We start from the raw sequence: 16,933 nt of genomic DNA, 5'->3' as shown, positions 1-16,933 counted from the left end.
CTCTGGTACACATCTTTTGGGAATGCCCGGGTAAAAAAGATTTTTGGAAAATGGTATCTGAAACAATTAAAGAAATTACAGATGTGTCTCTTGGAGAGAATCCTGCTGCCTTTTTGCTGTTTGATATTCCTTTATCATCTGAAAAATACAAAAAATCTTTGCTGAGACATCTACTTACGACAGCTAAAGCATGTATTCCAGCTCTATGGAAAAGTACTGTCTCTCCTACTAGACCACAATGGTTTGCTAAAATAACAGAAATTCAACAAATGGAAAATCTCACAATGACGCTAAGGGAGAAGGAGGACAACTATCGCAAAATCTGGAATCCCTATATTAAATATAGGGAACAATTGACGTGAGGGGGTAGGAGCTGAAGGAGGGAGGGGAGATGTGGAGTTTTTTTTTCTCTCTTTCTTCTTCTTCTTATCTTTCTATCTCTATGTTCCACATTTTAATTTCTATGATACTTTTTCTTCTTGTATTGGGGGATAACCAGGGTGGGGAACAGGGTAATGAAAATAGAACAAAGGTATGGGACTATAGTAGATCTATATACAAGTGTGATTAAAATGATGAGATAGTTGAAGTAGAACTGAAAAACTGTTATTGTTGGTGAAAGAGTAACTAATGTTAAGGAAAAGAAGATGTTATGATTAAAATAACAGAACTGTTGTATAGATTTATTTTATGAATGGTGTATTAATATCTTTGTGAAAGAAAAACTAAAATAAAGAATTTATAAAAAAAAACTTCCAATTCAATGTGGCAGTATAACAAACCTCCAGAACATACCAGAAAGTTGTGAATTGTGCGATTAAGCCATCTCCGAATTCTGCAACAGCCAATAGCAACCTTTCAATGTAAAGCAATGGAAGCATGGCCTTTTGTACTATCCCATTGGGGTCCAGCTGACCACTAAGGACCCTTGCACACTGCCGTAGTGGTGAGCTTGCAGTGGTGTGTTAGAACAATGGAAACAGCGAGCACTAGTTTGCTCCACTTCTTCAATTTTGGTGCAACACCTGTGCCAAATTCGAATTAAAATGCCACAGTTGTATCTTATGAAAATGGAGATAATTAAGACCAACTTTATTTTGGCATACAGAGAAAGATTTTGCAGGTATTGCACGTGTTCTAAAAGTGGTGCGGTATACACTTTTAGAATGCATGTGAGACAGTTTCAAAAAATCTATTTGTGCCAGTTTGTACGAATTCAAGGGAATTTTTTTTTCTGTTCTTTTCTTTTTTTTTTTTTTTCATTCAAAGTCTTTTATTGAAAGATTTAAAGATAATAACAAAAAGATCATACATACAGTGAACTTTTCATCGCAGACGCAGCTGGATAAGAACACCTAAGGGTTTGCCAAAAATCAGGTTATACATTCGAATAGAAACAATACGTTTTCTAACAAGCCTAGCTCCCTGGGAGCAACAGAGCCAACAAGGTGCTATATGTTCTGAAATAGCAAGCAAACTTTGCGGTATTGTATGCAGTGAGTGGCAACTTAACTTCAAATAACATTGCAACTACGATTGCATCAACAGATTCTGCTGTGGATCAGATGTAAACGGGAACAGTTAGCTGCAACCGCTACATCTGAACATTCATGAGAAAGGTTAGGAATTAGATGTAGTAATGAAGAAGAAGAAATACAAAGGGAGAGGGAGGGGGAAGTATAGGGGGGGAGACTCAGTGGTACTTGATATACGGCCACGTTGCTGAAGAGGTCCTCTCAGGGAATTACCCTGTCAGCGCCATCTCGTAGTCCCGCGAGTACTTAAAAGAGAACCAGTGTTGCCAGGTATCGTGAAAGCTCTCGACCGAACCCCTGTCCTGAGCCAAGGTATCTTCCATCTCACAGACCTCAGCGACTCTATGGAGCCAGTCGGGGATGGTCGGAACCTTTACAGAGTTCCAGTGTAGGGGTATTAGGGATTTGGCTGCGTTTAAGAGGTGCATGGTCAGGGACCTCTTATATCGTGCCAGCGAGAAGGAGGACAAGTGTAATAAGCTGCAGGCGGCATTCAGGACTAGTTTGGTTTCTGTAATTTGTTTAATTAGGCGATGTGTCTTTTCCCAGAAGGCAGAGATCGAGGGGCAGCTCCACCAGGTGTGGAGTAATGTGCCCCTCTCAGTCTGGCACCTCCAGCATGTGTCCGGCCTCTGAGGATTCCATTTATGGAGCCTGTCAGGGGTGTGATACCAACGCGTTAGGAGCTTGTAACTCGGTTCTTGGAGTTTGGTGCTGATTGAGCATTTGTGTGCAAGGGTGCAGGCATACCTCCATTGTTTCCCCGAGATTTCCATCCCGAGGTCCTCCGACCACTTCTCCCTGTGTCCGGCCGTCTCCGTACCACCAGTATGCTGTAGCCAGTAGTATGTCACTGAGGTAGTCTTGTCTAGGGGGGACTGCGAGCTGCAAACAGACTCCAGGTCAGTCAGAGGTCTAATGAGGTCTCGTGTGTCCCCGAGTTTGCCTAGGTAACTGCGGAGTTGAAAGTAGGTCCATAATTTCATATTGGGGAGGTTGTGTTCGGACTTAAGAGCCAACCAGTCTCTGAGTTTGTCCCCTACAAAACACTTGCCTGCTAGCAGAGGAGTACGCGTGGGAACCCTCCTGAGAGTCGGATTACACATGCCCGGGACAAAGTCGGGGCTGTCCGCCAAGGGCGTAAGGGGGCCAGGTGAGGTGGAGATCTCCCTCCGTCCTGCGAGAGTGTGAAAAACTTCTAATGTGGCACCTGTTACAGGGTGTCTACGTAGGGAGCGGGGGTAAGCGTTTCTTGGAATCCACAGGGAAAATTTAAGAGGGATCGGACAGAGCTCCGTTTCCAGAGCCACCCAATTCTTTGTAGTCCCATGGCAGTGCCAGTCAATGATCCTGGCAAGGTGTGTCGCAGCTTGGTAGTTTTTAAAGTCAGGGAGACCCAGCCCGCCCAACTCTTTAGGTTTCATCAGGATGGACAATTTAATTCTGGGCTTCTTACGGTTCCACAGAAATCTTAGTAGGAGTGCATTCAGGGAAGTGAAGAATCGGCGAGGAATCTGAACCGGTAGGGTATGCATTAGGTAGAGAAACCGCGGGAGTATAACCATTTTAATAATGGATGCCCGGCCAAACCAGGAAAAGTTTCCTTTGTCCCACTGGGTAAGGTCCTGTTCACAGTTTTTAAGGAGAGGTGGGAAGTTTTTTTCAAAAGTGTCTGAAAGTCGAGGTGTAAGCCAGGTTCCCAGATATTTAAGGGCCCCTGGGTCCCAGCAGAAGGAGGAGTGGGCTTTGGTCATCTCTAACAGTCTGTCCGGTAATGAGATATTTAGTGCCTCTGATTTTGTGTAGTTGATTTTCAGGTTTGACACATAGCCATAGTGTGAAAATTCTTTCAGTAGATTGGGAAGTGCAATGTGTGGGCCCGTTAAGAAAAAAAGGAGATCATCGGCGTACGCCGCTACCTTAAACTCGTTCTCCCCAATCCTGAACCCCGTCACCGCGTCGTTAAGTTTCACTGTCCTAATAAAGGGTTCGAGTGACAGGATGAACAGCAAGGGCGATAACGGACACTCTATCTTTACTTTTTTTGAGAGGGTGCCGTTGATTCGCAGTTGTGCCGATGGGTCCTGGTACAGTGCTGCTATCCATGACAGCATGTGTGGTCCCAAGCCCACCCTTACGCACACCGCCATCATAAAATCCAAGGCCACCCAATCGAAGGCCTTCTCCGCGTCAGTGGACAGGAGAAGGCCCTCGATTTTCCGATCCCTCGCCGCCTGTATGAGCAGAAGTGCCTTGGTGACATTATCCTTGGCCTCTCGACCAGGCATGAAGCCTACCTGCTCCATTCCTATCAGCCCTGGAAGGAGTGGTCTCAGTCTTGTGGCCAGGATTTTCGCAAATAATTCAGCAAGGAGATAGGGCGATAACTCGCACAGTCTGCGGGGTCCTTGCCTGACTTTGGAATAACCGTGATGTGCGCGGATAAAAAATCTGGGGTGACCTGTCTACCTGAGGACAACGAGTTCAAGGCGTCTCTAAGTGGTCCAGTGAGTTGATTAGAAAAAGTCTTAAAGTATATAGCTGAGTATCCATCCGGACCTGGGCTTTTCCCGGATTTCAGCTGTTTGATGGCCTGAGTAATTTCCAGGGCCGTGATCGGCTCCTCGAGTAGGGACGTATCAGTGTTTGAGAGGACAGGGAGGCCACTGTTTGTGATGTAATCATGAATGATCTGCGTCCTGTCTCCGGTCATGTGTTGTTGTCTGTGTTGCGGGGGAGGGCATAGAGCTTGGAATAAAAGCTGTGGAAATGATCCACGATCGCGTCCGTCGTCACGTCGAGGCCCCCATCTGCCCTTTTGATCTCCTTGATGTGGTTAGTCGACGAAATCTCGCGTAAGGCCCTTGCCAGAAACCTGCCTGCTTTATTCCCCGATTCGTAATACAGTTTCTTCTAAAAAAATAGCATGCGCTTGGCCGTGGAGTCCAGCAGATGTTGCAGTTCCTGACGCGCTTCAAGTAACCGTGATGCGGAATCAGTGGAGAGGGATTGTTTATGTAACGTTTCTAATGTGTTAATCTGGTTAGTTAGCTTTTGAATTACAGCCTCTCTTTCCCGCTTCCGACGTGAGCCCAGTCCCATCAGAATTCCCCTCATGGAGCATTTATGGGCCTCCCACACAGAAAGTGGGTCTGAACCCGGGGTCGCATTGAGTCTGAAGAACTCTGTCAGGCTGTCAGTCAGGGTAGGTAGTGCCGATGGGTCTGTCAGGAGAGAGGCGTTAAGCCTCCAGGATGGCTGTCTTCGTGTGGGGTTCGCTAGGTCCATGGAAATTGCTGCGGGCGCGTGGTCCGAAAAGGACTGGATGCCTATGTGAGCCCCTGTCACCCTCCCAAGGTCTCGCTGAGACACAAGGATATAGTCTAGTCTCGCGTATCTAGAGTGTGGGGTGGAGAAGTGCGTAAAGTCCCTACCGTCCGGGTGGAGGAAGCGCCACGTATCAGTTAGTTGTAGGGATTGGAGTAGTAGTTTGATGGCTTTGAGTATTCTATAGGAAATACATGTCTTCCCATTGGAGGTTTCCGCTAGGGGATTCAGTGGTACGTTGAAGTCACCCCCTAGGATTAAACAACCCTTGGCGAAGCCACGGAGCTCACGGACCACAGTCTGACAGAACGACTTATGTGCCCTGTTAGGGAAGTACACGTTTGCAAGAGTCAGTGGGGTATCCCCATACATTCCTCTTATAAAGAGGAATCTACCTCCTGGGTCACTCAACTGTTCTAAGACCTGAAACGGAGCCTCCTTACTTACTAAGATCGTCACCCCTTTTGCTGTTCTTTTCTTTTGTTACACAGTAACTTTTAGCTAATTAAAGTTAGTTGTGCTGAAATGAATGAATGATTCATTTTGATCATCTTCATTTGACATATTTTCTATGCACATAGTAAAGCAACAATTTTGAAAAATCTCATACTGCTAAAGATTTTGGGCCAGATTCATATAGACTTAGGACGGCATATCTACTGATACGCCCGTCGTAAGTCCGAATCTGTGCCGTCGCAACTTTAAGCGTATGCTCAAACTGAGATACGCTTAAATGTTGCTAAGATACGGCCGGCGTAAGTCTCCTATGCCGACGTATCTTAACTGCCTATTTACGCTGGCCGCTAGCGGCGTGTACGCTGATTTACATCTAGAATATGTAAATCAGCAAGATACGCCTATTCACAAACGTACGCTTGCCCGTCGCAGTAAAGATACCCCGTTTACGTAAGGCGTTTTAAGGCGTAAAGATAAACCACCAAAAACATTGCGCAGCCAATGTTAAGTATGGACGTCGGAACCGCGTCAAATTTTTCACGTTTTAAGTCGTTTGCGTAAGTCGTCCGTGAATGGGGCTGGGCGTAGGTTACGTTCACGTCAAAAGCATTGACTATTTGCGACGTGATTTGGAGCATGCGCACTGGGATACGTTCATGGACGGCGCATGCGACGTTCGTTAGAAACGTCATTTACGTGGGGTCACACTTAATTTACATAAAACACGCCCACAGCTTCAACATTTGAATTAGGCGGGCTTACGCCGGCCCTAATACGTTACGCCGCTGTAACTTTGGCCGCAAAATCTTTCTGAATACCATACTCGCCTCTCAAAGTTACGGCGGTGTATCTTATAGGAGATATGCTACGCCCACATAAAGGTATCTGAATCTAGCCCTTTGTCTTTTGTCTCTGATAAAACTGTGAATTAGGCCACTTTCACACTGAGGCACTTCTAAACTGCCAGTAAAAACACTGGGCCAGATTTACAGACAGCGGTGTATGTTTGAGTGGGCGTAGCGCATCTCATATGCGCTACGCCAACGTAACATAGAGAGGCGAGACCAGTATTCACAAAGCACTTTCTCCCTAAGTTATGGTGGCGTAGCGTAAATCGGCCAGCGTAAGCCCGCCTATATCAAATTAGGAAGGTAGTGGGCGTGTTGTATTAAAATTAACCGTGACCCCATGTAAATGAATGGCCGAACGAACGGCGCATGCGGGCGCATGCTCAGAATCACGTTGCATATACTCCCTAAGATACGACGGCTCAATGCGTACGACGTGAACCTAACCTACGCCCAGCCCCATTCACATATGACTTACGTAAACAATGTAAAATACGACGGCTGTTCTGACGTCCATACCCTAACATGACTTACCCCTGCTTTAGGTGGGATAACTTTACGCCGGACGTATGCCTTACGTAAACGGCGTAGCTTACTGCGAAGGGCGCAAGTACGTTCGTGAATCGGCGTATCTAGGTCATTTACATATTCATCGCGTAAATCAATGAAAGCGCCCCTAGCGGCCAGCGTAAATATGCACCCAAGATACGACGGCATAGGAGACTCACGTCGGTCGGATGGAGCCAGAATTCAGGCGTATCTGGTTTCAAAAATACGGCGCATAGATACGACGGCGCATCCGTGGACTTACGCGGCGTATAAGAAGATACGTCGGCGTAAGTCCTACCTGAATCTGGCCCACTGAGCGCTTTTGAAGTCCTTTTCAAGTTCTTTTCAATGGAGAGGGAAGTTTTTCACAGCCCTGCCAGCACACTGCCCTAGTGTGAAAGCATTCATTGGGCCAGATCCACAAAGAGCCGGCGTAACGTAAAATTTCCCATTTAAGTTACACTGCCTTAAAATTTCTACCTAAGTGCCCGATCCACAAAGCACTTACCTAGAAATTTTCGGCTGTGTAACTTAAATTCCGCCGGCGCAAGACGTTCCTCTTCCGCTCCCGCGCCGGCCGTACTGCGCATGCTTGTGACGTCATTTTCCCGACGTGCATAGCACGAAATTACGTTACGCCGAGCTTTGTGGATCGCGTCGGGTCAATAAAGTTGCGTCGGGAAAAAAAAAGATACGGCGGGAAAATTTTTTTTTAAAACAAAAAAAAAACGCGTCGCTGGACAGAAGGGTCTACTTTTACAAGGTGTAAACAGTTTACACTTTGTAAAAGCAGCCCTAATTTTACACATGCAACTTAATACTTACGGAGAAAAAACGAAGCGTAAAAGCTTCGTGGATCTCCGTAAGTGCTAATTTGCAATCCGAAACGGCATTTCGACGCGAAATGCCCTCAGCGGCGGAAAGATAGAAACAGGGATACGACGGCGTATCAGTAGATACGCCGGCGTATCCCTTTTGAGGATCTGGCCCATTGATTTGAATGGAAATACGTTTTTGTGACCTTTTTAGGCGCTGTTTTTAGCGTGAAAGCGCCTCAGTGTGAAAGTGGTCTTAAGCTTTGGGGAAATAAAAGATAGAAGCTGATTTGTTGTTATTCACATCAGCTCTAGATTGTTGTTATTTCAATAAGTTCCCCTCTGTGTCCCCTTTGCTCTGAAACATTCTGCAAATGCATACGTGCATTTTAATAAAGCTAAAGACAGAAACAGAATTGAAGCACCATTTATTGTAAAGTGGATAAAGTGTAGGACCTCAATCAGGTCTTAATTGTGGCCTGTTTACCTGCGAGTGACACTGGGACAGAACACATACATTACATTTCCCAGGTTTGCAATCTTCCCCATTTTGCCCAAAAGTGAAAAGCAGGTTTTAGTTAGAGTAGAATTTTAAAAGCATATTTAAATACTGTATGTGACGATATAAATAGTCTGGCTCCTTAAAGTTAAAGAAGAAAGCAAAGAAATTATATATATATTTCCTAAAAAAAAAGAAGAAGAAACTGAGGTATATTCCAAAAGGCTAATTTCATAATGTGTGTGCTGGAAGACAAACTATGAATCCAAAGGATGTACTGCAGGGAGCCTGCATATTTTCAGATGCACTGTTTATATTCTTAGAAGTACAGTACACAAAATGAGAGCATTATTCTGCCAGTTCTCTCTAATGCCAGCAAATCTGTGCTTTAGGAAATCCTGCAGTGGTTTTGCAGTCATGCAGCATAGAAACTGCTGGCAGCTGTCCATGAAAGCAAATGAACACATGGGAAGCATAATAAGGAAGGAGGGAGAGAGGTTATCCAATAGATGCAGTGTTTTTGGAATGACATTTTGCAGTATTACTTAAATGTATATCTTCTATGCTTTTATTATTCATAAACCATCTTGTGCTCAGTGCTTCTCTCCTGTTGTTTTGTTTGTTTATTGCTACCATAAAGTATATATTTTCAGCTAATGCACCCATTCAATATACTATTTTTTATTTTGAAAATGGAAACTGGCTGCCTCTGAGCACATCTCACCCTAAGAAATATATTGTAATCAATAGGTTTAAGTAATTTCACACTACGGTTTGCAAAGCTAGATTTGTTCAAATGTGCTGTCTGAATAACAATGACATTGTGAGACTTGAGGGAGTCAGATGTTCAAACAATCTTCTGTCAGTATACAATGGTTCGCAATCCTGTTGTCAGAAATAGAGTGCAATTCATGTGCACCTTCATCGTTCTCTATGGGTAAAGTGTTGGATTATTTGGCTCTTGAGTGTTTTTTCAAAGCATTTATACATCACAGCCACAGGAATAGATTTATATATTTTGTTGTAATGTTCCATTGTTTTGCTTTGTGCTTGGTATCTGGAGACAGTCAGGACATAGGAGGCATGCATGGTATATCTAATTGTGTATCTAACAACACAACTAAAATAGCTCCAGTCACACTGAGCATAATAAGTAACCATATTATGATGCATGATTATAAATCAAGGCATTGTGGTAGTTTAATTTTTCAGTTCAGGTTCGCCTCTATTATGGGTTTGCGGTGGGTCGGGTCCAACACATTAAAGATTTGTGGTCCTGGTAAATTCATGTGAAAATTAGTCCCTTGAAATTAGGTCATCTGGATTAGAAAGGGCAATATAGGGAACTTCTGGATAAGCCAGTCCCCTCACTGAGGTCACACTAGTGATTTTTGACAATGTGCTTTATCTGTGATAGGGAAAACATAAGTAGAGCTGCTGACAAACTACATTGGGAGAGATTAGTGTAAGGTGTGTAGGTAATGACCAGTCTGGTAAAGTCAGTGTTGCCAACCTCCAGTATGTTTACTGGCAGCCAGTATAAAACGGGCCCCTTTCTTCTGCCAGCAAATGGCAGTAAGAGGAAAAGGTTGCCAGTAAAAAATATGGCTGTGACGCTCGGCTCGGAACTGTGTATATGCAGCTCAGGTCCAGAGCCGGCTAAGACCATCCAAGTGCCTGCTGCAGTGTGTTCGGCGGTGGCAGTGGGGGGGGAGGGGGGCAGGTCTGGTGGAGGCAGTGTCTAAACGCGTCAAATGATATCATGGTGCAAGGGAGCCGAGTGGATCTGAAGAATGGGAGTAAGGCAAGCCAGGAGTGGGACTGTCAGTACTGCTTGGACTGCAGGGGACTGAAGGGACCACCTGGCATGTGGAGAGACTGTCACTGTGACTCAGGAGGGGACATGTCGTGTCGGTGAGGTATCATCATCTGTGCTGCTGCACACTGCTGTCAGTATCACTGTGAGAGTCAATTTCATGAGTGCATCGCCCATTCTAATGTATTGCCCTTGTTCTGTTCTCACTACACGTTTTCCCCTGGCATGTATGTAGCTAAACATACAGCTTAAACCTTGCATCCTGAATAACCAGACTGTCTTTAACTTTTAATCTTTATTACGATGAACAGATGGTGGCCATATAAGATGCGTATGAATAATGGTGAAACTAGAGATAAACAAATAAATGAACATATAAGAATTATATGAACACAAACAAATGTCTACTAGGCATATAGATAAACAGTCTTTATCATACCAGCGATGCTGCCTTAGGAGATCGGGACATAGAAAACATGTGGTGCAGGCTTAGCTCCATGTGGACTGTCCAGTAGAAAAGATAAAAGAGTTGTGATAGGAAGTGAAGACAGTTTTCAATAACACGACAGGTAATGTACATTACCATAGAACATTGCCCATCAACAGTCCTTTGTTAAGAGTGGCATCTAGTGGAGGATATTTGAATTACAAGTCCAAAAGATATTACTGTATTTCCTTGTAGGCCAAAGGCATGACACTCCCCACCTGGTATCATAAGATGCCACTATTTATTTCTCAGATGACAACAATAAAATTAGTTCAGAAACTGGTCTGAGAAACAATTTTGTCTCCTTGGGGCATATCCACAAAAAGCCGGCGCAACTTAAAAAATCCCATTTAAGTTACACTGCCTTAAAATTTCTACCTAAGTGCCCGATCCACAAAGCACTTACCTAGAAATTTCAGGCTGTGTAACTTAAATCCGGCCGGCGTAAGGCGTTCCTCTTCATCAGGGGGCGATTCCCATTTAAATGAGGCGCGCTCCCGCGCCGGCCGTACTGCGCATGCGCGAAGTTACGTTACGCCGAGTTTTGTGGATCGCGCCGGGTAAAAAAAAGTTGCGTCGGGGAAAAAAAAAAAAAAAATTGACAGCGTCGCTCGGCATGCATTCCTGAGGGAGAACTCCATGCCAATTTTCAAAGAAAAAAACGGCATGGGCTCCCCCCCCCAGGAGCATACCAGGCCCTTAGGTCTGGTATGGGTTGTAAGGAGACCCCCCCCTACGCCGAAAAATCGACGTAGGGGGTCCCCCTACAATCCATACCAGACCGTATCCAAAGCACGCTACCCGGCCGGCCAGGAATGGGAGTGGGGATGAGCGAGCGCCCCTCCCTCCTGAGCCGTACCAGGCCGCATGCCCTCAACATGGGGGGGTTGGGTGCTCTGGGGCAGGGGGCGCACTGCGGGCCCCCCCACCCCAGAGCACCCTGTCCCCATGTTGATGAGGACAGGACCTCTTCCCGACAACCCTGGCCGTTGGTTGTCGGGGTCTGCGGGCGGGGGCTTATCGGAATCTGGGAGTCCCCTCAAATAAGGGGGCCCCCAGATACCGGCCCCCCACCCTAAGTGAATGGATATGGGGTACATCGTACCCCTACCCATTCACCTGGAGGCAAAGTGATAGTTATTAAACACACGACACAAGGGTTTTTAAAATCATTTATTAGTCTGCTCCGGAGGCCCCCCTGTCTTCTTTAGCTCTAATACCAGGGGGGGCTTCTTCCGCTCTCCGGGGGGGTCTTCTCCGCTCTCTGGGGGGGGCTTCTTCTTCCGCTCTCCGGGGGGGTCTTCTCCGCTCTCCGGGGGTCTTCTTCTATCTTCGCCGCTCTCCGCTGTTGACTCGGCGCACCCCGGTTCTTCTCCAGCTGTCCGGTGCCTTCTCCTTCAGCGCTGGCTGCCTGCTATCTTCGTGTGTTAGCTCAATTACTAGCAGGCAGCCAGCACGGTCTTCTGTGACGTCATCTTCTTGTCTTCTCTTCTTCTCCCTTCTTCCGATGTTGACCCGACGCCTCTTCTCGCTGCAATGATGGAAGCGCGCCTTGCATCCGATTTATATAGGCCTCACCGTCCCATCATGCTCCGGTAGGTACCCACGTGGTGGGTGCCTACCACGTGGGTACCTACCGGAGCTGGTATTAGAGCTAAAGAAGACAGGGGGGCCTCCGGAGCAGACTAATAAATGATTTTAAAAACCCTTGTGTCGTGTGTTTAATAACTATCACTTTGCCTCCAGGTGAATAGGTAGGGGTACGATGTACCCCATATCCATTCACTTAGGGTGGGGGGCCGGTATCTGGGGGCCCCCTTATTTGAGGGGACTCCCAGATTCCGATAAACCCCCGCCCGCAGACCCCGACAACCAACGGCCAGGGTTGTCGGGAAGAGGTCCTGTCCTCATCAACATGGGGACAGGGTGCTCTGGGGTGGGGGGGCCCGCAGTGCGCCCCCTGCCCCAGAGCACCCAACCCCCCCCATGTTGAGGGCATGCGGCCTGGTACGGCTCAGGAGGGGGGGGCGCTCACTCGTCCCCACTCCCATTCCTGGCCGGCCGGGTAGCGTGCTTTGGATACGGGTCTGGTATGGATTGTAGGGGGACCCCCTACATCGATTTTTCGGCGTAGGGGGGGTCTCCTTACAACCCATACCAGACCTAAGGGCCTGGTATGCTCCTGGGGGGGGAACCCATGCCGGTTTTGAGTTCTCCCTCAGGAATGCATACCAAATGCCGACGCTAGAATTGGCGGGAATCCAAGTCGGATCCCCGTCACCTCTATGACGCGCTCGCTTGAATGTGCTTTTACATGGTGTTACTAACTTTACACTTTGTAAAAGCAGCCCTAATTTTACACTTGCAAACTAAAACTTACGGCGAAAAAACGAAGCTGAAAAGCTTTGTGGATCGCCGTAAGTGCTAATTTGCATACCCGAAGCGGCATTTCGACTCGAAATGCCCCCAGCGGCGGATGCGGTACTGCATCCTGAGATCTGACAGTGTAAGTCCCTTACACATGTCGGATCTTCTGCCTAACTTTGGAAAACTGATTCTGTGGATCAGTTCCAAAGTTAGAACCAGGGATACGACGGCGTATCCCTTTTGAGGATATGGCCCCTTGTTTCTATGGATCTTGACTTCCACTTTTCTGACCTTTCCATCCTCACTTGGAAAGGTGTTGGTGATGAGACCCAAAGGCCACTTATTCCTTTGAGATTGACAGTCCTTAACAAGAACAAGGTCTCCTCCTTTAAGGTTGGGCTTGTTATCTTGCCATTTAGTACATGGCTGTAAAGTGGAGATGTATTGCTTCCTCCACCTGTCCCAGAAGGTATTTGCCAGACTTTGTACTTGTCTCCACTGGCGTAAATATAAGTCTTTAGTGGTGAAATTCCCATGGGGGCACTGATTACTCCAGTTTATACGTGACGCCCTACGGCCGTTTCATCACAACTGACATCATCACTGGCACCTGATGACGTCAGTTGTGATGAAACGGACGTAGGGCATCACGTATACACACTGCGCATGCGCGAACCGGCAACCTGTGTACTGACACAAACTGAGATTTTTTTACCCATCCTGGCAAGGAGATTTGTTTGTAACTCTCTACACAAGAGTTTTGAGCATTTTAATATTTTTTTTTAAACGCCTGCACTGTTGGAAGCTTTTCTTTTCTTCCATTTGGCCTCATTACTTCCCAGCATTGGAATTTCATTTCTTCCCCTTTGTTGGGACACCTATCTTCGGAGTATCCGATCGATTGTGCTGACAACTGCTACAAAGGGAATCACTAAGGATCATCCCTGGAGGTCTCTATAGGACGCCATTGACGATCACCTGTATCTCTGCTGAGCCTGTTTGACCCCCCTGAGAAGGGCGGTCACAGGCTGGTGGTGGGTCTTCACACGCATTGGATCACAGTATTGAAGAAACACAGGAATATGTTTCCCACTGGAGTTTTTCCCATATGAACTTTTATAATTATATTGGACATTTATGATAGTTACTTTTTCTTACATTCATTTATCCTATATAATTTTGGTAACATGTCATTGGAGATGTAGCCTAGCACTACCTTGCTGTCAGTGTAGAGCTAAATATCGTTGAGGTCAATGTCCATCTCTGAGGTTATAAGTTCTGCCAGTTTAACGGCTAGTACCGTAGCACAAAGTTCCAGCCTAGGTACAGTGTACTCAGGGTGTGGAGCTAGCTTTGCCTTGCCCATGACAAATCATATGTGGCATTGTGCTATAGTGTCGACAGTTCTTAAGTAGGCCACAGCAGCTATTGCCTTGATAGAAGCATCACAAAATATGCAAAGGGTTTGACTCTGTGTCTTTGTAGAGGGTACAGGAGCATATGGGCGTGAAACATGGAGATCAGCGAAGACTGATAGAGAGTTCTTCCACTCTACCCAAGAGTTCCTCTTATCAAGGGGTAGTGGGGCATCCCAGTCGGATTTTTCACGAATCACGTCTCTAGATAGGGCTTTACCTTGAATGGTAACAGGTGCCGCAAATCCTAATGGATCGTATAGGCTATTGATTGTGGAAAAGACACCTCTGCGAGGGAAGGGCCTTTCTTCTCTGTTTATTTGGAAGGTAAAGGAATCAGATTTCAAGTCCCAAATTAGACCTAGACTGCGTTGTAAAGGTAAAGTGTCTGTACCTAGATCTAAGTCCCTTAGATCGTTGGAATGGTCTTGAGCAGGGAAAGATTCCATTACCTCTTTGCTGTTGGAAGCAATCTTGTGAAGTCTGAGATTGGAACAAGCGAGCATTTCCTGTGCTCTTTTAAGAAGACAGATTGCAGACACACTGAAAGGTAAGGATTTCAAACAGTCATCTACATAAAAGTCTTTCTCTACAAATTATTCAGGTCTGGTATGGATTTTAAGGGGAACTCCACCCCCCCAAAAAAAATGGCATGTACAGTGGGTGACTGCGATATTGTGTTTTTAGCACGACAGCATCGCGCTGATTCTCGGCGACATGGTGCCGACATCTCGCACTCGCTGGAATAGACAAAGCACATTCCAGAGAGCACGTCATAGAAGCGACGGGAGATCCGACTTGGATTCCCGCCAATTCTAGCATTGGCATTTGGTATGCATTCCTGAGAGGGAGAACTCCACGCCAATTTATAAATAAAAAACCGGCATGGGTTCCCCCCCAGGAGCATACCAGGCCCTTAGGTCTGGTATGGGTTGTAAGGAGACCCCCCTACGCCGAAAAACTGACGTAGGGGGTCCCCCTACAATCCATACCAGACCCGTATCCAAAGCACGCTACCCGGCCAGCCAGGAAGGGAGTGGGGACGAGCGAGCGCCCCCCCCTCCTGAGCTGTACCAGGCTGCAGTCCCATCATGCTCCGGTACCTACCCACGTGGTACCTACCCACGTGGGTAGGTACCGGAGCATGATGGGACTGTGAGGCCTATATAAGTCAGATGCAAGCCACGCACCCGTCATTTCAGCGAGAAGAGGCGTCGGGTCAACATCGGTAGAAGGCAGAAGAAGAGAAGTGAAGAAGATGACGTCACAGAAGAGCGGACTGGCCGGAGAAGGAGAAGGCACCGGACAGCGGGAGGAAGAACCGGGGTGCGCCGAGTCAACAGCGGAGAGCGGCGAAAATAGAAGAAGACTCCTGGAGAGCGGAGAAGACCCCCGGAGAGCAGAAGGAGAGCGGAGGAGACCCCCCGGACAGCGGAAGAAGAACCCTCCCGGAGAGCAGAAGAGAACCAGACGGCGGTGAAGAAGAAGCCCCCCTGCTAAAAGAGCTAAAGAAGACAGGGGGGCCTCCGGAGCAGACTAATAAATTATTTTAAAAGCCCTGTGTCATGTTTTTATTTACTTTAACACTTTGCCTCCAGGTGAATGGGTAGGGGTACAATGTACCCCATATCCATTCACTTAGGGTGGGGGGCCGGTATCTGAGGGCCCCCTTATTTGAGGGGGCTCCCAGATTCCGATAAGCCCCCCACCCGCAGACCCCGACAACCAATGGCCAGGGTTGTCGGGAAGAGGCCCTGTCCTTATCAACATGGGGACAGGGTGATCTGGGGTGGGGGGGCCCCGCAGTGCGCCCCCCTGCCCCAGAGCACCCGACCCCCCCATGTTGAGGGCATGCAGCCTGGCACGGCTCAGGAGGGGGGGCGCTCGCTCGTCCCCACTCCCTTCCTGGCCGGCCGGGTAGCGTGCTTTGGATACGGGTCTGGTATGGATTGTAGGGGGACCCCCTACATCGGTTTTTCGGCGTAGGGGGGTCTCATTACAACCCATAACCAGACCTAAGGGCCTGGTATGCTCCTGGGGGGGAACCCATGCCGTTTTTTAATTTAAAAATTGGCGTGGAGTTCTCCCTCTCAGGAATGCATACCAAATGCCAACGCTAGAATTGGCGGGAATCCAAGTCGGATCTCCCGTCGCTTCTATGACGGCTTTGTCTCCATCGCGGCTGGCCAGCTCGGCGCTGGCTCCCGCGATGGGGCTCGTAGGTGGTCAATCTCGCCGAGAAAGGGAGCGAGATTGACACAATATCGCGGTCACCCACTGTAGTTCCCACCAAAAATCCACACCAGACCCTTTATCCAAGCACGCAACCTGGCAGGCCACAAGAAAAGAGGGGGGACGAGAGAGCGCCCCCCCTCCTGAACTGTACCGGGCCACATGCCCTCAACATTGGGAGGATGCTTTGGGGGTCTGTGATCCCTCAAAGCACCATGTCCCCATGTTTATGGGGACAAGGGCCTCATCCCCACAACCCTTGCCCGGTGGTTGCGGGGGTCTGCGGGTGGGGGGGCTTATCAGAATCTGGAAGACCCCTTTAACAAAGGGGACCCCCCAGATCCCGGCCCCCCCTATGTGAATTGGTAATGGGGTAAAAAAACAAACAAACACACACACCTTTGGGAAAGTCCTTTATTAAAAAACAAAAATAAAAATAAAATAAAAATTCCAACGGTGGTACTCCACTTTCGGTCTCTGCTCCAACGCTGTTGGTATCCTGCGATGGGTGATCTCCTCTCCGGGGACCAGCGATGAGAAGATCCCCTCTTCATCCAGGTCCAGGATCCAGCGATGAGATGTCCATC

Source organism: Rana temporaria, chromosome 5 (genome assembly GCF_905171775.1).
Source record: "Rana temporaria chromosome 5, aRanTem1.1, whole genome shotgun sequence".
Lineage (NCBI taxonomy): Eukaryota > Metazoa > Chordata > Amphibia > Anura > Ranidae > Rana > Rana temporaria.
Note: the sequence above shows the minus strand (reverse complement) of the source record.